The 25,861-nt window shown below is 38.6% G+C and overlaps 1 long non-coding RNA gene across 1 annotated transcript in view; it reads left to right on the plus strand.

Moving 5' to 3' along the window:
* LOC118651541 overlaps window positions 1–25,861 on the plus strand; it is an 81,050-nt gene that overhangs the window by 44,696 nt on the left and 10,493 nt on the right. The window contains exon 4 of the long non-coding RNA XR_004966293.1: window positions 4,277–4,333. This is a non-coding gene — a long non-coding RNA (uncharacterized LOC118651541). The remainder of the gene's footprint in view (window positions 1–4,276; window positions 4,334–25,861) is intronic.

Here is a 25,861-nt window from a genome sequence, read left to right on the forward strand (position 1 = left end):
TAGAGCCAGGATACTAGGTTGGGACCGAGTTGAGTCCATAACTGAGCCTCTGGAATTACTGTTCAAATGCCAAGCATGTGGGAAACTATCATTGTGTTAAACCAGTGGTCGGCAAACTGCGGCCCCTTGAGTGTGGCTCTTCCACAAAATACCACGTGCGGGCGTGCACGTACAGTGCGATTGAAACTTCGTGGCCCATGCACAGAAGTCGGTTTTAGGCCTGGGCGAGTCTATTTTGAAGTGGATTAGAAGAAGTGGGGGGTGTGGGTTGGTGGGGCAACGGGAGACATGGCCAGCGCAGGTGGGGCCGCGGATATGCAGTGCAGGGGAGGCGCGAGCAATTCATGCACGGGTTGAGTGAGCCAGTCAGTCAGCAGTCTCATTGTGCAGTGGTTAGTGCTAGTCGCGTCCGCAAATCCCACTCGGGTAACAAAAGTACCTACTCGAAGCATAAAGTTACCTGTATTTTTCCAACCAGCTGTAAATCCTACCTGTATTTTTGTTATCAATTTAAGAATTGTAATTATTTTGTGTTGGTGGCTTTATTATTATAAAATGAAACATTTTTAGCAAAGGCCAGCTTAGGAGTACCCTAACTAAGTTAATAACAATGTACCTACCTATATGGTTTAAGTCTAAAAAATTTGGCTCTCAAAAGAAATTTCAATCGTTGTACTGTTGATATTTGGCTCTGTTGACTAATGAGTTCGCCAACCACTGGTTTAAGCCATGACTCCGTTTTCTCATGTATAAAACGAGATAATAGTACCTATCTCATATAGTTAATATTTATAAAGTGTTTGAAACAGTGACTGGCACATAGTAGCCACTGTGATTGTGCATATGAGACAAATAAAATAAACCTCGTATACCCAAAATGTGTCAGCAAACTACCCTTATCAAGAATGTGACAGTTTCAGTATCGTCTGCTGCTTCCAGAGGATGCTTGAATTCTCCAGAGACATTCTTCCCTGTGACCAGGAGCCCAGGTTACATAATGTTGAAAATTCCATCTGCTGAGGCTTCTTTCTGATGAGTCAGACGACCTGGATTTGAATTCTTGTTCCACCATCTAAGGCCTTGGGCACTCTGCCATACACTGGGTGTCCATTCCCTCATCAGTACAATGGGGATATAACAGTATTTAGCTCTGCAGAGTTAGAAGCATTATAGTAGTTGCTCTATAAAAAACATTTCAATAAATACTGCATTATAAATATTTAATACATGTTAGTTATTCTTAATTTGGGCAAACAATTTGAGGAATTGTCACTCTTAGCTCTAACAGAATACTCCTAAAAGATCCTTTGCCATTTATTTCATTTGTACAATTTCCATATTGAAAAAAACTCCAATTATTTGATTTTAATGTATATAATTTATACTTCAAAAGCTGTCACTGTTTCTCCGGTTTAACTTCTGGTGATAAGGAAATCTTAATGACTTTTTGTGTTTTATAAAATCAAGCTTCCCATGACAATGATAAAGTTAAATGTGTATGTTTAAGAAAAAGAGTGTATTGTAACTTAAAAGTATTAGTTACCTAAATTCACCAGAAGGTAACCTTCTCTGACCCATTTAAGGCAAAGTAGACCTTTTAAAAGAGCAGCTAAAACCAGCAGAAATGAAGCTGGAGCATTTCTCTCCTCCACTACCACAAATCTCTTTAACTTTTATTTTCATTTTGTTCTGCTTTATCAGTAAAATGCAAATCATGAAAATCATAAAAATGATTCCTATTATTATGTCTGTGTTAGCTTCTCTTTATTTTTTGTAAATAATGTTTCTACCTTCTATTTACTAACAGTATTTCTGGTATTAGTAAAAAAAGAGCCCTCAGATCACATTCAATTCAATAGCAATTTAATTTAAAAGATAAGAGATGTGGATTGTGTGCAATACTAAGCCACAATGTGTGTAACTTTTACATGAAAATAACCTTAATTTTCCTGCTTGACTGAGAAAAGAAATGAAAAAAAAATGTTTGCTATAAATCAGGGAAATTTCATAACTTGCTGAAGGTGTAACAGCTGTTGATTTAAGGTTTGCATCTTTGATAACATGATGCTGCTGGGAAGATAACATCTTTCTGACAAAGCTGTGAACATAAAAATTACAAGGCTTACTCAACATTTAAATATTTTCTCTGTATCACTTACTGAAAAAAGTTATTTTATTCGCATATACTAAAATATGTTTGAAGTATATTGTATCTCATCAGAAAGCCTTAAAATAAAATTTAGTGTTCTTGTTCCATAGGTATATAGTAGACTTGTCACATCACAAATAAACATAAATTGCCTTCAGTTCAGAGAAATGATCTACTATTATTATGTACAAGTAGTTCCTACAACTGGCAATACAAACACAGACCTGAGCATACACTTGGAATGTTTTTCATTTCTTTTATTATCAGCTGGAAGTAGGTGATTGAAAAATTAGATGACAAAACAAAGCAAATACTGCATTGACTGGGGAAAAAATATCTGCAAAGTGGAATCTTAAAAATGTGTAAGAGAATAACTCCCAAACAGAAACCATAGTGGTGTTTTAATTTACCTAAGGGCGGCTGCATTATTGCACATGTTCTTGCAATGTTGACTCACAGACTATGAAAATTTAGGGTGAGGTTTTGTGTTTCCTGCATATCAGTGAAATGCAGTAAAAACATCACCAAGGAACTGCTGAGAATGACACTAGTAATGGCCTTGTCTCCTTACTCTTCAATGAAAATCAATGTGCTTCCTTTCTTCTATGAATTGTACTTATATTAGAAAGTCAGATTGCTTCTTTTTTTCTTTCTTTATTGATTAAGGTAGTACATATGTGTCCTTATGTAATTACATATCTGTCCATTGCCGCCCACCCCCCCACTCATGCCCTCACTCCCGTATTGTCTGTGTCCATTGGTTAAGCTTATATGTATGCATACAAGTCCTTTGGTTAATCTCTCTCCCTTATCCCTCTCCTACCTTCCCTCTGAGGTATGACGGTCTGATCGATGCTTCTCTGTCTCTGGATCTGTTTTTGTTCATCAGTTTATGTTGTTCATTATATTCCATAAATGAGTGAGATCATGTGATATTTATCTTTCTCTGACTGGCTTATTTCACTTAGCATAATGCTCTCCAGTTCCATCCATGCTGTTGCAAATGGTAAGAACTCCTTCTTTTTTACTGCACCATAGTATTCCATTGTGTAGATGTACCACAGTTTTTTAATCCACTCATCTGCTGATGGGCACTTAGGCTGTTTCCAGATCTTAGCTATGGTAAATTGTGCTGCTATGAACATGGGGGTGCATATATTCTTTCTAATTGGTGTTTCTAGTTTCTTGGGATATATTCCTAGAAGTGGGGTCACTGGTCAAATGGGAGTTCCATTTTTAGTTTTTTAAGGAAACTCCATACTGTTCTCCACAGTTGTTGCACCAGTCTGCATTCCCACCAGCAGTGCACGAGTGTTCCCTTTTCTCTCCATCCTCGCCAGCACTTGTCGTTTGTTGATTTGTTGATGATAGCCATTCTGACAGGTGTGAGATGGTACCACATTGTCATTTTGATTTGTATCTCTCGGATGATTAGTGACTTTGAGCATGTTTTCATATGTCTTTTGGCTTTCCTTATGTCTTCTTTCGAAAAGTATCAATTTAGGTCCGTTGCCCATATTTTGATTGAGTTGTTTATCTTCATTTTGTTAAGTTATATGAGTTCCCTGTAAATGCTGGAGATTAAACCCTTATCAATGATAACATTAGCAAATACATTCTCCCATGCAGTGGGCTTTCTTGTTGTCTTGTTGATGCTTCTTATTATTGTTTTTCTTTAAATGTTTCTGTCTTTTAACTAAGACTATCTTGCAGTGTCATTGTAACCCATAGTTACCTTAACCCTCTAGTCATCTGAGGTCACTTTTTTCTAATATTCAGGTAAAATGATTGAATTACCCATACCACATGCTTGGGGAAATCCAACTCCATCTTTGTCCCCTTGAGAAATGGGATGGAGTTGCCTCCAGTTCTCCTAGATACATCTTATTCTTCAATTTTGCTATGAATTCTTGCTCTTGCTCCCACCAGTGATTTCTCCTCCTCACATACCACCTGCTCTCTACACAATTTCATCCCAAATAAACTCTTCTGGTTCATTGTCCAAAGCACCATAATCCAAGGCTGTGTGTACAACAGAGTGTTATTGGAGGTTTGAAGAGAACATAAGAGAGCTCTAAGTTGAATGTTGAACATCATTGCTCATCCACTTACTCATTCATTCAACAGATATGTATCGAGTACCCAGCATGTGCAGGAACTGTTCAAGATTATGGAGATGCAACAGTAAGTAAAACATTACTTACTGTACAACCACAACTACCCCCACTTTTATAGAGCTTGCATTCTAGTTATGGGAGAGAGATAATAAAACAAACAAGCAAAATGTATGTTAGAGAGTGGTGTTATCAAGAAAAATAAAGCAGGTAAAGTAAAGGGACTGTTGGGAGGGGTGCAATTTTAAGGAAGGTGGTGGAAGAATGATTTAATGTAACAGTGCTATTTAGATAAAGATCTGAAGGAAACATGGGAGGAAGCCATGGAGATAAGTTTGTAAAGAGTGCCCAGGAAGAGGGAATAGCAAATGCAGAGGTTCTGAGGTGGGAGCTTCCCTAGAACCTTATAGGTAGAGCAGAGGATACTGGGACAAAGTTCTTAAATTTCTCACTACCAGACTCTTCTCTGCATTCCAGAGTCTTGAATTAACTCAATTTCTTTATTTTCTGTTTCTTGAAGCTCTCACATCTGGGGCCTCACTACTGTCCCAGAAGTGCACCTTTAATATGCAAATCACCAATCCAGAGCTCAAACTCAGACCAGGAGGCAATATTCCTCTGCCCTGAGTACCCTGGGCCAGCTACTAAACTAAGGACGGCCCGTATAGTGCAGAGCCTGCCAAAACTGTTCCCACTATTCAATCCAAGGCCTGCTCAGCTGCTTACCTGCCTCACCCATATATTCCATGGAAAATCACAATAAAGGCTCTTACCCATGCTTTCCCCTTGCTTCTGTTGCCTACTCACTGGCTCCACTGCTTCTCATGTGGCACTACATGGCATTGCAGCCCTCTCTCTTGGGAGCTTTAACAAACTATCTTTTCAATGGCAATCAGCTCCTGATCTGTTGGCCTCACCATATCTGAGTAAAACCAAAATTTCAGTTATATTTCAAAGAAAAATCATGGACAACTCACAAATTCTTTTTATTCCTCAGTAGATAAATAGCAATAGTTTTGTTTCCAGTAATGGCTCCCATTCAGACTAGGTATTGAGGTCTACCTTGGCACAACTAACAGACACATCAATTAGCTTTCCTACACAAAATAAAAGTCCTCCCTATAGCACAAAAATTCAACTCCACGTCTGATTATATAATCATAACCCCCTGTCCACCATTCCATAGCCTCATTCTAATTGCCAACCCCATTTAACACTTTAATGTAAGTGGTACCTCCTGAGTCACATGTAACTCACTACCTTCATTGTGAACAGCGTGTTCACTAAGGAAGTGATCAAGTGTTCAGAAGATCTTGTGCCCTAAAAAAACTAGTAGTTGGTTTGTTTGGTCGGTTGGTTGGTTGGTTGGTTGGTTGGTTTTTTTAGGGGTAACCATAAAGATCATAAAAATTGGTTTACCTGGAAATCCTGTGTTCTGCATTGTCTGGACTCTAAGCAAACCACCTGTCTGGTTTGAAAAGACAGAGGCATCTAAGTCAAGAATGACTTCATGGGCCACTCTTATCTTTGGTTGAAAACTGAATGAGTTGGATTTCCCAAACTGTTGTGCAACAGAACTGTCATTAAACTTGATGTTTCTCCAAAAGGAGGGCTTCCTTGGACAAGTAAATTTTGTAAATACTGCATAATGTATCCCACCTCTGTGAACTTGGAGATTGACTATGCAATATGACTGTGTGATTTGAATGATAGATAAATAGATAGATAGAAAGATAGATGATAGATGATAGATAGATAGATAGATAGATAGATAGATAGATAGATAGATAGATAGATGAATCATAGGCCAGTAAAAACCTGATCTCAAATTAGGGACCATCTCAATGACTAGTCAAACATGAAATGTTTGTTGGTGTTTCCATATCTCCCTTTTTAATTTTCATGCTTGTTCTTGGTTGTCAAAAAGACATATTTATGTACATTTAATTTTTTTCTCAAAAGACAGTTAAAACTCTAAATCAGCTAAAATTCTGCCTAGTATGTGAATTAATTCTATAGAAGCAACAGAGTTCTGACTTCCAAGTTTTGATAAATGCCCAAATCCCAAAAATGACAATATCATTTCTGTTACCCATTTTCTTTGCACAATTTATGTTAATTCTTGGTCCTAAAATAATCCCAGTGTGTTGTTTTTCAATTACATTTGTGTAGAGTGATGAAAACAGAATCGTGATTCATAGTAACAGTATGTTTGCCTTAAAAAGAGTTTTGTGCTCCTGGAGGGAAAAGACTGCATATCTGTTTAACACATTACCATATTTTCTGGTTTAGAAGTTTTAGCAGTTTATAAAGCAGAGGTAACTTTTATAAGCATATGTTAGGGATTGCAGGGAATTGTACAGCAAGGAGAGTAGAGGGAAAACTCATCTCCCTATCCTGACAAGTTCAATAAGTCTTTCTGCTAGGATGGCCTGAAAGCTTGTACAATCAGCCACTCTGAGGAAAGCAGAGGGCTCTGAGCGGGGAGCTCTGGAATCTGTTAGAATATCACTATACTACAGCACCAGAGGATTTCACAGTTAGTGGAAGCTACTGAAAATTGTGGCCAGTTATCCTGAATGAGATGCATTTTGGGTGTGTTGTTAACCAACTTACTTCTATATACAGCTTTTATTTGATTGTGTGAACTTTCATGTTCTGAATTGGATCTAATGTGATTGATATATTGCAAAACAGATTATCAGTTATATCAGGATCATGTGTAGGTGCCAAGACACTCATGTAAGAAAAAAATTGAAGCAACTGTTAGAACAGCTGCTTTCTTTATAACAGTAGGGATAATGAGGATGATAAGAATGTATGGGAGCACTGTGCTAAAGATAGGGTTAATGGTAATCCTATATAATAAAGAGCTAATATGCCAATAGTCATCATGCCCTCAGGCTGTCATGCCATAATGGCTCAAACAGTCAACACTGGGGAGAGAGGAATGGGGACCAGCCAGGCATAAATGAGCTCCTGAGAGAGGAATGGGGACCAGCCAGGCTGTGGCCCAGGAAGGGGACAAGCCGCCTGCCCCGTGGTCCCCTGAAGCTGCAGCTGGTCCAGGCAAAGCAGGTCCAGGTCCTGGGTGCCTGTGGCCAGCCAGAGGAAGGGAAGCCCGGGTCCCAGGTGCCTGCGACTGGCCAGAGGAGGGAATCCTGGGTCCTGGGTACAGGGCAAGGCAGAGGCGGTTAGGGACGATCAGGCAGGCAGCCAGGCGAGCAGTTGGGAGCCAGCAGTCCCGGATTGCAAGAGGCAGTCGGACATCCCCCGAGGGGTCCTGGATTGGAGAGGGTACAGGCCAGGCTGAGGGACCCCACCCCCACCCCCACCCAGTGCACGAACATAAAGACCATTATTAATGACCAAAACCTAGATGGGATCTAAGGCAACATTCATTAAACTTCCTCAAGAAAATACAATTTTACTATTGCCATTTTCAAACTCTTTAGGACCTTAGGCCCTTTTTCTCATTGACACAATAGATTTTATAATGCAACCTTTCTTCTTCTTTTTTTTTTTTTTAATCCTCACCTGAGGATATTTTTCCATTGATTTTTAGAGAGAAAAAATCTCTGCATAAACTCTGACCAGGGCCCAGGCAGGGGAGGAGCCTGCAACTGAGGTATGTGCCCTTGATTAGAATTAAACCCGGGACCCTTCGGTCTGCAGGCTGATGCTTTACCCACTGAGCCAAACCAGCTAGAGCTATAACACATTTTGATTACTAAAGATTTTCTAGGAACAAAATCGTCAGGTGGTGGCAGACCAGAGAATCCCTTGCTAGCGCATCTATAAATTGACAGTAACCTGTGTCACTTCTCATATTGCAAAAACATTTTTTCCAGATCCCTCAAAATGAATATTGAATTGTAATATTTGAGAAGGCCATTCTGTTTTTTAAGCTGTATTAGCATCTCATCTCTCTATTCTTTAAATAGTTCTCACTGGTTTTAGGGATTAATTGTTCATCCAGTGCCCATTCAAGAGCTTTCCACCTCTTTTCACAACTTATATATTGCTAATAAATCTCATTCCCCCTTTTTTTAATTAGTTTATTTCAGGCTATTTATTTCAGTGTAAATAGCTAAGCTAATTTTAATTAAAATTTTAAGTAAGCTTTCATAAGGCATAAAGAAAATGGTATAGCAAAGTCCAGATATATTACATCTACTGAATTCCTTTCATCCACTTTGTAATTTAATCAAAGGAATGCAATTGAATATGTCTGACATGATCTGTTCTGTGTAAGCCCATGCTGTTTATCACCCAAGTTTTCACTACTCTCTTGATGTATATATAATACTTTTTTTCTTAATGTCCATTCTTTTATTTTACTAAAATTTGTTAATCATGACCAGGAGTCTGCCTTCCTTCCTTCCTTCCTTCCTTCCTTCCTTCCTTCCTTCCTTCCTTCCTTTCTTCCTTCCTTTCTTCCTTCCTTCCTTCCTTTCTTCCTTCCTTCCTTCCTTCCTTCCTTCTTTCCTTCCTTCCTTTCTTCTTTCCTTCCTTCCTTCCTTCTTTCCTTCCTTCCTTCCTTCCTCCCTTCCTTTCTTCCTTCCTTTCTGAAGTATTTTTAACTTGGTTATTGTTCCCACTATTTTTGAAATACTTTAGTTGCCCCCAATCCCAAGAAATATTTCCCAATGGAAATATAAACACAGTGGGTAATTTTCCTGACAAATAAAGGTGCTTTATTTAAGCCAAATGTGCTTAATTGCTATGTTCCATGTGTTCATTTTTAGCCTATTGTGTTCAAATAGCTTATTGATGTTATCATTAATCTTAGGTACCATTCTCATATTTTTAGCTAATTATTCCTTTATAGAATATTAGGAAAAAATCTGTAGTTTCTGAATCACACACCAATTCAATCAGAGGTTATGTCTGTCTTACCACCCCCGCCCCCATGTTAGAGCCCTTTGACTATTTTATACCAACTCCATGCATAGTCAATTATGCCAGCCTCAGCATATTTATATGATGACTCTATTTCTCACTTGGGTACATTTTTTTACAATGGTAAGTCAAACAATTACTAGTTGGCTTCTGGAAATTCACAAATCAGCAATGAGGTTTACAATCCATTTTACATGATAAGTTACAGATTGTAACTTGAATTTATACTAATTAGAAGTAATTTTATTGCCCTGGCCAGTTTGGTTCAGTGGGTAAAGCGTCTGTCTGTGGACTGGAGGGCCCCAGGTTCGATTCCGGCAAAGGGCATGTGCCTTGGTTGCGGGCACATACCCAGTGGGGTGTGTGCAGGAGGCAGTTGATTGATGTTTCTCTCTCATTGATGTTTCTAACTCTCTATCCCTCTCCCTTCCTGTCTGTAAAAAATCAATGGAATATATTCTTTTTAAAAAAAGAAGTAATTTTATTAACATAACATTATTAATATAACTGTCGGTTTAAATATACTATAGTTAAAGTCAATTGACCCTATTTTAGAGTTCCCACAAAATAAAAAGACTTTCTCACGCTTTTGTATGTATGTATAGGACTTTAAAGGGAATAAGGATGTGGCCAGCAAGGTATAACACTAATTCCTTTAGAAACTCCAAGGAGTGAACAGGCCAGGTGTGCATGCTAATATAATCGGTTGCCCCTCACACTCAAAGTGCCCAGGAAATGTCACCTGTCATTATAGCAAAGCAAATCTAACTCTGGACCCCATTTGCCATGGTCAGCAATGTCAGTCTTTTTAAATGGCTCCCTTTCCTCTCTAAGGAGGAAGAGCCCAAGTTTATACAATCCTGAGGAATCAAAGGAGGAGAGATCTTGATCACAGTTGAGGTGCTCACCATGCCCATCCATATACAAAAAGGTGGATTGCTCTGCAGGTAGCATCGTGCATCACCGCCCATCTTAACTTTGGTCCCCATATGACAACTCTTAGTGCACCTCCCTGAAACCCATCCAGATACCATTTGGGAGTTATGACACCTCCTAGACTCTACTTTCTAGCGAGACCCTGGTCTCCACCCACCAAAGGAGCCGTCAGCCCCTGGTCCCTTCTTGGAGGCACTCTCTTGTCCCCTGAAAAGTCAACCCTTAATTTCTCTAGCCCCTGAACAAACAAACAAAAGACAAAATCAGCCTTTCTTTCTCTGGTGTGTGTGTGTGTGTGTGTGTGTGTGTGTGTGTGTGTGTGTGTGTGTGTGTGATATCATTAAGTACTGGACAATCAAACAGCCAAGCACCACAAAAAAAAAACTATTCATTTTCCTGGACTGTTTAGGAATACAATAGCAGATCTCCCACCTCCCAAGGAGAAATGACATGCTTCTTATAAACTCAAGAAAAGAAACAATACAGTTGAGTCTTCATATATCACTACATTAAATGCTCAATAACTCACCTTTTACACAAGGAAACCAACACGACTATTTTTTTCTAAATTGGGATAAAAAGCTTTTGAATGAATTTCAGTGCCTGTGTTTAAAGCTTATTTATACGTCATTCCATTACCCATTCCTATATTCCAGATTTTTTTTTATCTTTCCACAGCTTTTCCTTAACTCCCAAGATAGTTGAAGATAATGCTATGCAGAAAGCAGTGGCATCTGGCTTTTAATAAACAATAGATTATTATATGAAATAGTAATAAACATCATTTAAGTAATTCACTTGGTTAGAGGATATGATGCTTATGGGACTAAGGTTGTACATTTGTTCCTTACCTGAGCCAATTAACTTCACAGAGAGAAAAATTTTCCTACAACCTACAGCCAGCAGAGTAATTCAGCATGATCGTTAGAAGATATGTCAGAGAGCATTTCCCGACAGTTGGTCAATTGCATCATTTTAGCATATGACAGGCAGCATATTATTATATTATTATTCACTGGGAAGAGGTGTATTTCTCTGCAGAAATTCTGCTAAATCAGGACTTACTGATGCTTCCAGTATAGGAAAGTTGACTTAAGTTCAGTTCAAATTATTAATGTTAAAGTAAACCTAAAATTACTTATGCCTAGTATTAATAAATAGGATAGAATAAACATTAGAATCAAATGATGACATGCTGGGTGAGCTAGCAAGATTTTTAAAAGAGGAGGGAGGAAGATGATTAAAATGTGACCATTATATATAGTTGCATCAGTGGAGAGATAGGACTAATAATCACACCATTAAGATTGTTTATAACCCACTTTAATATTTTAAGGTGGTTTACAAGATACATACACAGCAAAATGCTCATTAGTATGAAGCTGTATCCTATCCGTCATTTTTGTTGTTACTGAAGTATGGCTTATTGACTCTATCTTTGTCTGAGCAGCTCATGATGGCAATTGAGGGAAGCCATCAGGGTGATGAAAATCTACAGAGAAACCCACTCTTCCCCGAGGACACAGAACTCACTACTACATCTAAAAAGGAATCTCTCCTCACAATCCTCCCTTGGGGAACCATCTGGCCCTGCTGCTCTGACACCAAATTTCAAGCAGAGATAATATTTTCCATTCACCAAAGTCCAGTTGGTGATATGTAGCGAATTAGTATGGAATATAAGATGATATTGAAAGATCAATCTGACCAACTGCCCGCCCCATAGCCCCATGTCCATATCCCTGGGTCACTCCTTCTCTGGTGCTTTTCCTGGGTAGACATCACCTGCAAAGGTCCCTGCTTTTTAGTGGCTTTTCATCCTCACAGTTTCAGGTGCACCAAAGGGGCCTTTCTTATTTACAACCGCGGTTATGAATATATATAGTTCTAGGGATTTGGTGCAAGGAGTAGAGAATGTAGCATGCATTCAGACTGCAGTCTTAAAACTGGAAATCGAGTTATTTTGTCCCAATAGGGAAGGAATATTTATTTTAAAGACCAATACATGCATGAAGCTGTGATGAGTAAAGAACTTTTGAAAAATACAAAGTTGTTTCTCTGAGTTGCTGCCTAAGCATTTGTAGTGTGATAATCCTATTCACACCCAGAGTCTGGACAATTAGATAAGGACTTGAGTTTAGGATGCTGGCCATAAGTTCATGTTTTACTTTTCCCAGGGTGCCTTTTAAATAATCACTTAAGCCCACAAAAAGCGAGTGACCTCTGCCCCAACCATGGCATATGTAATAGGTGCTTGCTACCCCTCTGCCTATTTCCTGCTTTCTGCTGACATGGACAAAAGACTTCCTTTCCTCCTCCCCCCCTAAACTACGCCCCCTTGATTCTGGAATCTGTAATAATATCTTGAGACTCTACTTCCTTTTGATGGTGTGTATTGAACTGAGCCTTCAATCTAAACAACCCCATGGGTATCAGTTCCCCAAAGTGGAAGCTCAATGCTGAGGGAGCTACCTGCCACTCCGATGGGTAGCTCGTGCCTCCTCATTCAGCAGGTCATAATATGCATATTCTTAATTCAGTACATACACCAACTCTGGCTCTTCAACACAGAAGTGGTACAAGCAAAAGAGGCAAGAAAATTGAAAATAAGATTAAAATCAAGAATGAAGTTAGTGCATACAAGGCATTCCATGTCATGCAGTCAACTTGATTAGATGCATGACTCAAAGTGAGTAGTGCTCAGGAGAAGCTGAAGTAGGGCAGCATTGAGTCAGAAATAAATGCATCCCATTAGTCTGCATGGAAGACCCTCTGGGATGTGAACAGCATCCTCAACAACGCATTTGCAGATAATGCAGTGCTGAGTTTCTGGGTAAACCAAGGACTGGATCATGCTAAAGCTTAATTCAGCAAAATTAGTTCTGACTGGTATGCACCAAGAGATGGTCTGGCTTAATTTTTCCTTTTTTAATTTTAAGACATGTTTTCCACACAGGAGGAACCACCCTCTTGGGAGCATTCTGGAAATTTAAGGGGTTTTTTTTTTCTTTATTTATTATTATTATTATTATTTTGGTTGTTCTTACCATGTTTGTGGGGCACTGCAGGCATTTTGTGACCAGGAGCCCCGGGTGCCAGACATCCTCCTTGCATGGGCGAGTTCCACTCAGGGAAGGCTTGTTTCACACCTCCATATTTTTAGCGTGTCTTGCCAGAACACTCAACTACTAAGTACATGCTTCTACATGTGGTGACATTTTAAGATGGGAAATATGTCTTCTGTTATTTTATTACTGACTCAACCCATGTCATAAGATAGAAATTGTTTTTACATTATACTTATAAATAAGATATCTCATTAGCTAATTCTTCATTTTTTCCATTTTGTCAGCTTGTAATTTGCCATGGCATCGTCATTACCTTGGTTAAGATTCTTTCCTTTCTTTCTTACCATTTACATATGGCAGGTTATTATTACTTATCGTTCCACTAGTTTCATTAGGATCCACCCACTCCTCTGCCCTTTAATTTTCCTTCCTTTATAGAGAATGGCTTCTGGCTTCTTTTTTTTATCCTAAATACAAGTATTCATCATAAGTAGCTGCAAGCATCTGACTACTTCATTATGTTTTCTAGTACTATTATGCTGAGCACTTACATATCAAGATGTATTACATGCTACTTTATTATAAATCATATTCTTTTTTATTTTGTAGTTAGAACATTATATTGTTCTTTTTAAATTATGTTTTTTTAATTAAAATATGTTCTTTTATTATATTTTATTATCTCTGAATTTCATTTCATGATTAAAAAAAAGGAAGGAATACAAAGTACTTGTTATCAAAAGAGGGCTTTGTGTAGGATAAAGGTGAAGGCCACTGGGAGGGATGGGAAATTCTTGCAAGGAAAATAGACTAACATCTCACTTCCTGATTGGATATCCACTTACCTTGTGCCTAGGTAAACAGAAGGGAGGGAATCAGAGTGAAATGGGGGAGGGGTGTTGATGGGCTAGACTGCACCCCTATTTGAAGTGGCAAGGACTTAAAGATGCTTGAGTTTTGGGTGGGAGGGAATACCACAGAAGACAACTAAAGGAGGTGTCTGATGGATAAGGGAGCCCCAGCAGGGGGAGGCCCTAGGGCAGTGGTTCTCAACCTTCCTAATGCCGTGACCCTTTAATACAGTTCCTCATGTTGTGGTGACCCCGAACCATAAAATTATTTTCGTTGCTACTTCATAACTGTCATTTTGCTACTGTTATGAATTTTAATGTAAATATCTGATATGCAGGATGTATTTTCATTGTTCGCGACCCACAGGTTGAGAACCGCTGCCCTAGGGTGTACTACTGGTGTCAAAGGCTGATAGGACTTGGAAGAGGTCTTGCCGGAGCCCATTTCCTATGTCAGGAATGATGCAGTGGATGTAGACTCTCCCAGGGGCCCCTGAAGAACAAACACATGCATCTGATAGGAAAGCCAGACTCTGGGCGCTTGTTATACAGAAACCATCCACTGAAAAGAGAGGACCACGCAGGGCTATTAAGTACTGCCATTTCATCTCCCCTTGCTCCATCGTTCTTGACAGGCTGCAACATTCCAAAGGACAGGCTGTAGAAGAAACAAAAAAAGAGGGAAAGACAAAGGATAGGTTACTCTCTCTTTCCTAGCAATACTAACTTCCTAGTTAAGGGCAAGTTAGAGGATAGGTAGGGCTTTGAGCTCGATATTACACAAAACTGGATATTAAACTGCACTTGTATACTAGAAAACAATGGTATCTGTCCAATTGTGGGTAAGAATGAAAAGGGGCAATTCCACTGCATATGTGTGAAGCCATTTATTGGAGAAAAAGTAAGATATTTTAGATCTATATTCTATTGAGTTCATATTACTGAATAGATTGATTAAGAAAGGTGATAGATGGCCTGGCCAGTGGTTGAGTGTCGACCTATGATTCAGGAGACCTCGGTTCAATTTCAGGTCAGGGCACATGCCCAGGTTATGGGCTCGATCCTCAGTAGGGGGAGTGCAGGAGGCAGCCAATCAATGATTCTCTCTCATCATTGATGTTTCTAGCTCTCTCTCTCCCTCTACCTTCCTCTCTGAAATCAATAAAAATATTTTTTTTTAAAAAAAGGTGATAGATGGACAGATAGATAAATAGGTAGGTAGGTAGATATTAGATAGACAAGTAGGTGGATACATTTCTATTAAGCTAATAGGTCTATAATTTGAGTTTAGAAGTCATTTATCTTTTTCTTAAATTGAATAACTTTTTATCTAGTCTAACTAGACAGCACTATAATTCTAGATTAATATAGACAAGGGTCAGAGCCCAATATTCAAAGTTGTCCTTGAACAGTAATGGGAAAAGATGCTCTGCTCTGCCAGCTTTATCTGGTTGAACTTTTAAGTCCACTGTGAATAAGCTTTGCCAGCCAGAGTATCCAGGTTTCTACAGAATTCAAATTATTTACCTTGGGTTGCAAATCCAGGAAAAATAAACCTGCATATGTCTTCTGGGTGCTGAGCCTCCACGACATCATCACCAAATTCAGGAGACTATATTGTATGATCTGGCCTCAGGCATTGATTTTGAAGCTAAACTTAGGTTATTCCACATGTATTAATTATATTTGAAATTTGTAAGCCATAAAAGGAGATTATGAAGAATATTTCAATTTGATGAGGCAACAAGATTGCTTCTAAGTTGCTTCTCAGGTCACTACACTGGACTTGGTGAGGAGTTTGGAGCAATACCAAACCCTTGTCAAAAAGGGCCCTGGGAGGGGAGTTGCCTATCACTGTACTGATAGACCTTGTCTTAGGTTATCAGGAGCTCTCTGATGGAAGGTGAAAGGACAAGCTTCACCCCTGGCTCCTTGGCAGAATATTTCTTTGAAGTGGTCAAAATAAAAAATAAAAAAAAAAAAAACAAACAAACAAACAAACAAAAAAAAACCAAGTATCTTCTGTGGTATTCTCTTCCCCAAAACCTCTATTATCCTTGCAGGCTAGCCAACTGAGACTCACAAAGACTAAAAATCCTTCCTATTTTTGTTAATCCTCTAATTTCCTCAGGCCAACCATGAATGTAGATCGCAACAACTCTGAAAAGTTATTCAATACATGGGAAAGCACTGCTTTATACATGGCCCATAGTATCCACCTGAAAGATACCAAAGAACAACAAATGTTATGACCTAGAATGGTGGTTCTCAAAATGTGGCCTTCAGACCAGTGGCCTCAGAATTTCTTAGAATTTATAAGAAATTCAAATATTCGCCTTCCTACCCACAAACATAATAAATCAGAAATTTTGGGGTGGGATCCAGAAATGTATGTTTGAAGAAACCCTGCAGGTGATTCTGACATGTGCTAAAATTTGCAAATCATGGGACTATGATGAGTGTAGAGAGATGGGGAGACTGTCCCCCAGATTATTCTATGAGGTCTCAATCAGCAACATGTGAAATATGTTGGCAGACTGTATTTTCCAAAGATGGCTGAAACAATGTCTTCCATTCCACATGCCTTTCTTACAATGACATTGACGATCTCCCCATCAGGAGAGTGGGTCTACGTCCTCTACCCTTAAATCTGGATGGGCTTGTCTTTCAATGTTAAGCAATAAAATATAACAGTAGGTATACCACATAACTTCCATAGCTCGGTCACAAAAGGCAATTCAACTTTTGTTTTGTTTGCTGGAATACTTGCTCTTGGAGGCTTCAGACAACATGTTAACAGTCTGAACACAGTCTAATAATTTTTATAGCTCTGGGAAACTAAAAATAAATACTCCTTCACACCTACAGCCTTATAGACATTTTTTCTTTGTTCCACAATTAAAAGTTCATTTCTTTTAAAATAATTATTTGGAAAATATATTGGTTTTAGACTGATAAACTCTATACTTTGATACTCAAGAAGCATTCATGTTCCTCTTTTTAACCTAAGGCACAATCCTAAATATTTTTAAGGAATCCAATGTAACCATTAATAATCTTAATAATCGGAGACATGAAAAAAATCTTTAGTCACCGACTTATATGTCAGCATGGTTTGAACAGTGGTGGGCAGGAGTTATACTACATATAGACCCTTAAGATTAAAGTATGCTCCACAGAATACACAAAAATCAGTATCACTTGTAACTACAGCCAAATAAAATTCTATAATCACTTGAAATGCCAGTTTAACATCAGTAATGTGATAAAGCCCTTGTAATATACTGAGGTATAAAACTTTATGTCAATAAATAATTTCTCGTGCAAAAAAAAATTGTAAGCTATCTTTGAGGCTTTTATGCTGTGAGGATGTTCAAAGGAGTCCGTGAGAAGAATTCACATGAAGTGGCTCCATGACTGGAGACGCTCGGCCAGAGCCCAGCAGTTTGGACACCCTGCAGTACCAGACCCAATCACCACCATTTGACTGCCACTCCCTGAGAACCTGAGCCAGACCCAGTCATCTGGTCCTTCCTAAAATGCTGAGCTACATAACCGTGAGGTGATAAAATGGTTGGCATTTTAGGCTACTAATATTTAGAAGTGCTGATTGGATGCTACTTGGAGATCTAACCTCATTTTTTTCTAAAGTTTTCCAGTCATTCTAATGCCATTTGTGAAGTAATCCACCTTTTCTTTGCTCACAGTTACTATATTAAATGTTTTTATATTCTTGGGTCTATTCTTGGACTTTTCCCTCTGTGTGCCTTTTTCTGCATCTTTTCTATAGTATTTTAAATATAGCTCTGTAATATGTTTTAATAGTGAGTAGGACTATTCCCAACCTGAATTGCCTTTTTCAAAAGTCTCTAGTCTGTTGGCTAAATTTTAGAACAACTTTCAAGGTCTAACGATAAATAACAAAAGACCACTGACGTTTTATTTTGAGTTTATCTTAAATTCATAGATTAGCTTGTTTCACCACATTAAGAGGTCCCAATAAACTTGATATATTTTCCACTTAGTTGTTTTCTTCCATATTATTCAGGAATGCATAAACTTAAACTAAGCTTTATTTCTCACAGAGTCCTGAACATTTCTTGGTAAATTTATTATCAAGCATTTTCTATTTCTGTTACTAGTGCTATTAGATTTCATTGTCACCACTCCAAATTATACACACATCTTTTTAGATAGGCATATTGTAAGTGTATTATTTGTTCATGACTACCTTACTAAACTCTCTAAATAATCCCAATAACTTTTCAAGTTATTCTCACAACTAGATTGACTTGGTTTCCAAGTAGATAATTATATCTTCTGCAAATATTTATACTTTTGCTGCCTCCTTTCCCATGTTCCATGTTCCTTGTTTTCTTGTCTTGTTGCATTGGTTAAAGATTCCAGAAAAAAAAATCAATAGCTATACATCTCTTAAACTTAAAGAATTCAAATTCTTACATTTTTTATGACTCTTACAGACAATCCTGTGGCAGGATAGTAAGAACCTAAGAAAGTTCCTGGGCAAGTGGAATGGGGAAACTAAGACAAGAAAATGAAACAAGGCCAAACAATTTGAACCGATTGCAGCCTGCTAGTGAACCCCAAGACCTTATCTTCCCTAACCAAGGACATCTGAGAGCAAATGGCTGATTCCTCTCCTCCACAACCAGAGAATACATAGCTTAAATCACCTTGGTTGGGGAGAGAATAATTCAGACCCAGTAATGCCATTTGTGCCAGCCAAACCCAAAAACAGATGAAGTGAAGGAAACAAATAACAAAACCCCATTAAAGCCAGACAGACTCAAGATAAAAATAAAACAGTAAAGCAACTATTATTTTTATTATTTAAAAAATAATAATTCTAAACACCCCCCATATGCTCATTTTGATGTATCAGTGTATTAAAAATGCACCTGAAAGCTGATGAATATTCTGCTGAAACCCTCCCCTAAGGTTCTCACCCATAGAAAAGAGATAAAACCCTCAAAACAAAGGATATCAGTGTGGGCTCACTCTAGAGCCCCTTCTTGGGCATGAACTTTTTAAACTCTGAGGGTTCCCACAAGACTTGCAATCAGAGGAGCAGCGGGTAGTGGCAGCTTGTCCCAAGCTGATCCTGTCTCCAGCGCACCCTGTTCCTCTGACTTCCCAGTGAGCTAAAAGCAGCCCCGCATGGCTCACTTTTTTCTATAACATTTCTAGGGAGCCAAAGCAGAGCACTGCCTAGGCTCTCTCCTGTTGCTTCTTTTTCCCTAAGTCCTCCCTTTGTTTATTGTCTCCAGTTTAATAAACATAGTCTCAAAATTATGCAATCTTTCCTACATGAAATCAAGAACCTGCACTCTACAGATGGCCTGAGGCAGACCTGCTCTAGGCGGTCCCTGTCCAGCAACAATCCTACACATAGCCCACTTTTACAATAAAGAAAGGCAACAAGAAGACCCACATCAAAAATGCCCACTAGTACTCCTTGGTGGAAGAGAATGCAGATCAAAACACCCACCAATTAGAGTCAAGCTGATTTAGAAAATTAGATAGAAAGCCATGTGCATAAATAACTGTAGTGTAAGACTCCTTGTTAAAAGAAGTTCAAGCAAAATGCTATGAGAAGAAAGGAGAAATAATTTCTGACTAAGAGAAATGGGAGTGACCTTTGAGTGGGATTTTGAAGTATGGATAAGATTCAACTTCTGAAGGTAATACAGAAGGTTAACAAAGGTGGAAAGAAACAAAACATACTTGGGGAGCAGTGAGTAGCCTGGTTTGAACAGAGTGGAAAATGATGAGAGCAAAAATTGGAAGAAAACCCTAGAGAGCGCAAGGATGCCAGGCTAACAACAACAACAAGAGCAATTACCATAAAATGGGCACTTATCAAGAGCCAGGCACGGTCTCAAGTGCTTCGTTTGTATTAATTCTAAAACACAGCTACAAGCTTTTAGGTCATAGATGTCCATGTCAGTTTTTCAGCAGGACAATGACATACCAAAGCAAACTTTAAATATCACTTGATAACAACTTTCAGAATTGAAAAAGGGAAATCTGGAGGCCGCCGAGACATTTAAGAGGCCTGCTGAAAGATGCAACCCAAGTCGTCTAGGCTTCCACTCTATAGTCTCCAGCCTCGTTTTGCACTCCCCCACCACACGCCCCTTCCCTAACCGCCCACCCTAAACTGATCTGCAAACATGTTGTGCCCTTTCAAGCGCCCATGCTTTTTTACATCCCATTTATTATCTTCGCCTGGAAGGCCCACTCCACACTTCTCCTGTCCTTTGGGAATCTTAACCTATTCAAAGCTAGCTACTCCTTTATCTCTGCAAATGGCACTTTTTCCTGATAAGGTTACTTGCCATGTTGTATTTTAATTTAATGCTTAAAGTCCTTATTTCTATTTATCTAACTCCAGCATCAAGCACAGCACCTTAGCTGGTCTCCAGGGAATACACAAAATCAATACCAAGGTAGCCAAAGGACCATGGATGATCAGTGAAGGCCTGAGAATGCCAGGAATTTGTAGTGCACAGAAACAAAGCAGGTGTGTGATGCTGGCAATGCTCAGCGTCCCAGGAGCAGAGGATCATTACTGTCTTTTTGTTTTTGTCTACATCTTCTCTTCCCTCCTACTATCACAGGACCTCAGTGCTGGGCATGGAACTCAGGCTGGACCAATTACAGGACCTTATTCAGAGTCATAGTGATTGGTTCAAGGAAGGCAGGCCACCTAATCCAGCAATTAAAAACAGTTGCTCTCTATTACCAACACATTTTAACAATCGGAAACTAGGAAAGAGTAATCTTAGAACAAAAGACTAATCTCTATATTTAAGTCATTTGCCTTCATAAAGAATTCGCTTCGTTGTCATTGATTCTCTTATCTTTCTGCTATCTCTGGTGAAACTTGGGTTAGATTTGGACTAATTCATGGAACTAGGGCATTAAGGACTATAGTGAGTTAAGTAATGGCTCTCAAAAAGGACACCCCCCCCCCCAAAAAAAAGAGAAGATATGCCCAAGTCTTAGTACCTCACTCACAGACACAGTGATTGGTTTAAGGCAGGCAGGCCACCTAATCCAGGCTGAGATCCTTTCCTGAAAATGACTCACATATCACAGCTGATAGTGCCTGTGATTGTGACCTTATCTGGGAAAAGGATCTTTGCAGACATAATTACATGAAGGGTCTCAAGATGAGGTCATCCTATATCCTAAATCCTCATAACAAAAAGCAGAGGGATATCCAAGGAACAACAAGGATTGTCAGCAGCCACCAGAAACTAGGAGAGAGGCCTGGGATGGATTGTCCCTTAGACAATGCAGACGGAACAAATCCTCCCGCACCCTTATTTCTGGCTTCCAGACCTATGAGAAGATAAACTGTTATCTTGAACCACCAGTTAGTGGTAATTTGTCAAGGCAGCCCTAGGAAACTAATACAGAGAGTTATTCAAATTTGAGATTGAGAAAAATGGCATTATGAAAATGCAAGAAAATGGAGGAATCTGTAGTCTGAGAAAGGCCATTGTGTTTAGTATTTTATGCTAGAAGAAAAGTATCAAAGTAATAGCACTCCAAACTTTGTGTTTCCTTTAGTTGAGAGCTGATAATGATATATTTCCATATAAGCTATATTTTTTATCAAGCTTGTTTGACCAAAATTATACCTGATCCAGAAGCCACAGTGATAAAAATTCTCCATTATTTGCTTTTAAAACCTCATTGACAGAAAATCATGAACATGTGAAAAGTAGCTTCACTTTTTTTTTGTACCTATCTTGCCTATAGCTCACATTGGTATCATTATTTGAATATATATGTACTATCATTTTATTAGTGATTATGAATGAAAGTAAAATTCAGGGCTACTGATGTAGAAAGGCTACCTTTTTTGTCATTGCTAAATCATTAACTGAGCTATATCATGGTCCATGAGAATATACACATTCTTTGTTATAGACAAAAGAAATTAGAACTTAAAACTGATTTTTATGTTTATTTTAATAATATGCAGAAACAAATAAGGAGTGAGTATATCTGAATCTGGGTTTCTGCAAGATCAGTCCAATATTTTATTCTAACTTTTTTCCATCAGACATAGTAAAAAAGTTGAGTTGTTCTGCAAGCTGACATTTAAGCTTATATTTTTAAAATTTTTATGTTTCTCATGTTTCTACTTCATTATATTGTGCGGTGAAAGCATCTCTGTTTCACTTAGCATTCTGTTGAATCTGCAGAGATCTTGCTACTTTAAATGTATATGCACTGTTCTTTGAGCATAAAAATCAGGCATTAAGTTGGAATGATGGAGCAGCGATTTCTGGCTTTTATAGAGATTAACAAGGCTTATTTCCTCCTACGGAGACCATCTAACTGACATGCTGTACATTGATGATCAAATACGAGATTGACAGATGCAAGGAACTCTCACATCTTGTCAGACATCCATTGGATTTTTCCCAATACAGTAAATGATCTTTGGCTTTTTACGAGCTGCTGAGGAATGCTACATTCCATTAATTACTAGAGGCACTAGGGAAAGTCCTTAACCAAAATGTGAATGGATAGTTATATAGGAAACCAAAGACTAGAAAGAGAGCTATTTAGTATTAATGAGGTTATAGAGTAATTTGATTCATTATGGCTACTAGCTCCTATTGAATGGAACAATCAAAGTTCATTACCAGGCCTTACTTCCTGAATGAGAAACAGTAGAGATACTGTGCATATGACTCTCTAACCTACACCTTCATTTGAGCACTTTTTAAAAAATGTTTCTTATCAGTAAACATTATCCTCTTCCTATTTTCTCTTCCTAAGGTAGCAATGCACACTGACAGACATTCCAAAAGAAATCATTTATGGTACCTATAATGAAATCAGAAAATTATAACTGCTCATCTGACCAATTCCCTTAATAGAATCTCACTCAGAAAGAAAAAAAGAAACACAACTGACATCACCTTAAAGCCTTTTCAATGACAAAAATGCAAAAAAAAAAACAAAAAAATAAAACAAACAAACCATCAAGTTGGGTTGCTGTTTACTCTCCATGGCCAATATCATTAAAATGAATGCCAAGAATTCAATGTATGTAAATTTTTCAGTTAAATTATTTATAATGGGAAATTCTCTCACCTTTCTGAAGTGAAATAAATGCAAATTTAATTCATTAGATAGCTACACTGATATTAAACCTTAGAGGAAATGTAAATGGAAATTGAAATATGTAGAAATGATATTTGTTTTGGTGACACAACAAATCAATCAGCATAAATTGTCAAGCTTAAAATATATCACTAAAATGTATTCTGCGTTGTCCATTACAAGGCATGCTTTTCTATTTAAAACACATCTTTCACAGGGGAATGAAAGAAGTAGGAATTATAGGTTCAAGCTGTTCTGAATGTCATGAACCTTGCAGCATGACATGTCCCCACCTCTCAGAAGAGACCCCTAATGAAGACACTAATGAAGACAGAAGACCTAGCTTTAATCCCGGACTTTCCACCTGACAGTTCTATGACTTTGACTACGTTACGTGACCTCTCTGAGCCATCGGGCCCCTCATCTGTATTAAATGGAGTTTAAACAGTGGACATGTAAGTATTAGGCAGGTCCCTACCATGAGGGTTTTATAAGAATCAAATGAAATAATGAGTTGGAATTGAAAATGCTTGGTAAATTATAAAACACTACAAAGCTGGCATGCCTTAGTAGCTACAGTCCCAGGCTGACAGCCTAGAAGTCTCATAGAATCAAGTACAATATCTACCCAAGCAGTCTTTTCTTGGCTGTCCTTATTCACTGAATTTCTGGGAAGTGGGCAGCCTGTTAATATTTGTTGAGAGCCTACTATCTAGCCCCTTACATAGCCTAATTTAATCCCCATGACAATTCAGAGAGATAAGTTTTGCTATTCACATCCAACAAATGAGGAGAGAGACTCATGTTGATTAACTTGCCTAATTTCACTTGGTAATAACAGCAGAGATGAGATCCAAACCCAGCTATGTCTTGCTTCCATGCCCAAATTTTTCTCCACCTTAATTTATAAGCCCATCCAAATTTCTCCTTGGGCTAAAGTGCATTTGGCGTGAAAGAGTCAGAAGTGAAATATAAGCACAACCATAATCCTCTCCTGTGTTCCAAGGTACCTGCTTAGCTTCCAGATTGGCAGTGTCCATTTCTGAGACCCCGGGGAGTTCAGGTGCCACTGCTGCCATTCAAAAGAATTTCAGGCCACTGCTGTGCCATATGCACATTTTCAACCTGTCTTTTTAAACTCTTGCTGCAGATGCAAAACCAGCCACCCCATGCGCCCAAATTTACCTAAATCTTCTTGGACCCTTAGAATCTAGCTGAGGGATCTCAGACTACACTATTGTCACTATTGTCATGAGGATTTGGAAAGCGCAGTTGAAGATGGGCAGACCATTGGGGACTAGGGCAGCAAGACTGTACAGTGCACTCAGGAACCAGGCTGCACAAACGCCGTGCTTTCCATTACTAGCTCTAGGACCTTTGGCAGTGTCCAGACCTCTGTGCACTCGTGCTTCTCATATAAATATTAAAATAGCACCTCAAAGTGTTGGGAGATAAGTGAAGTCATGTACGGGGAGCACCTAACACAAAGAAAGCTCTCAGCTAATGAGTTTGGTGGGATTCAAAAGTGAAAAGACACAGTCTCTTCAATAAATGGTGTAGGGAAAATTGGACAGATACATGCAAAAAAAAAAAAAATGAAACTAGACCACCAACCTACACCTACACAAAAATAAACTCAAAATGGATAAAAGACTTAAATGTAAGACTGGAAACCATAAAAATCTTAGAAGACTCCATAGGCAGTAAAATATCAGACATATGTCGGGTAGCAATATCTTTACCGATACAGCTCCTAAGGCAATGGAAACTAAGGAGAAAATAAACAATTGGGACTACATCAAAATAAAAACTTCTGCACAGCAAAAGAAACCATCAACAAAACAAGAAAACCCACTGCATGGGAAAACATATTTGCCAATGTTATATCCAATAAGGGTCTATTCTCCAAAATTTATAGGGAACTCATACATCTTAACAAAAGGAAGATAAACAATCCAATCAAAAAATGGGCAAAGGACCTAAACAGACACCTTTTGAAAGTGGACATTCAGAAAGCCAAGAGACATATGAAAACATGCTCAAAGTCACTAATCATCTGAGAGATGCAAATCAAAACAACAATGAGGTACCATCTCACACCTGTCAGACTGGCTATCATCAACAAATCCACAAACAACAAGTGCCGGAGAGGATGTGGAGAAAAAGGAACCCTTGTGCACTGCTGGTGGGAATGCAGACTGGTGCAGCCACTATGGAAGACAGTATGGAGTTTCCTCAAAAAACTAAAAATGGAACTCCCATTTGACCCAGTGATCCCACTTCTAGGAATATATTCCAAGAAATCAGAAAGGACATATGCACCCCTATGTTTATAGCAGCACAATTTACAATAGCTAAGATTTGGAAACAGCCTAAGTGCCCATCAGCAAATGAATAGATTGGAAAACTGTGGTACATCTACACAATGGAATATTACACTGCTGTAAAAAATAAAGAACTCTTACAATTCGCAACAGCATGGATGGACAAGGAGAGCATTATGCTAAACGAAACAAGCCAGTCAGAGAAAGATAAATATCACATGATCTCACGTATTTGTGGAATATAATGAACAACATAAACTAATGAACAAAAATAGATCCAGAGACAGAGAAGCATCAAACAGACCACCAAACCTCAGAGGGAAGGTAGGGGACGGTGGGGGTAGGAGGAGAGGTCAACCAAAGGGCT

This window comes from Myotis myotis, unplaced genomic scaffold (assembly GCF_014108235.1).
Source record: "Myotis myotis isolate mMyoMyo1 unplaced genomic scaffold, mMyoMyo1.p scaffold_m19_p_3, whole genome shotgun sequence".
Taxonomy (NCBI): domain Eukaryota; kingdom Metazoa; phylum Chordata; class Mammalia; order Chiroptera; family Vespertilionidae; genus Myotis; species Myotis myotis.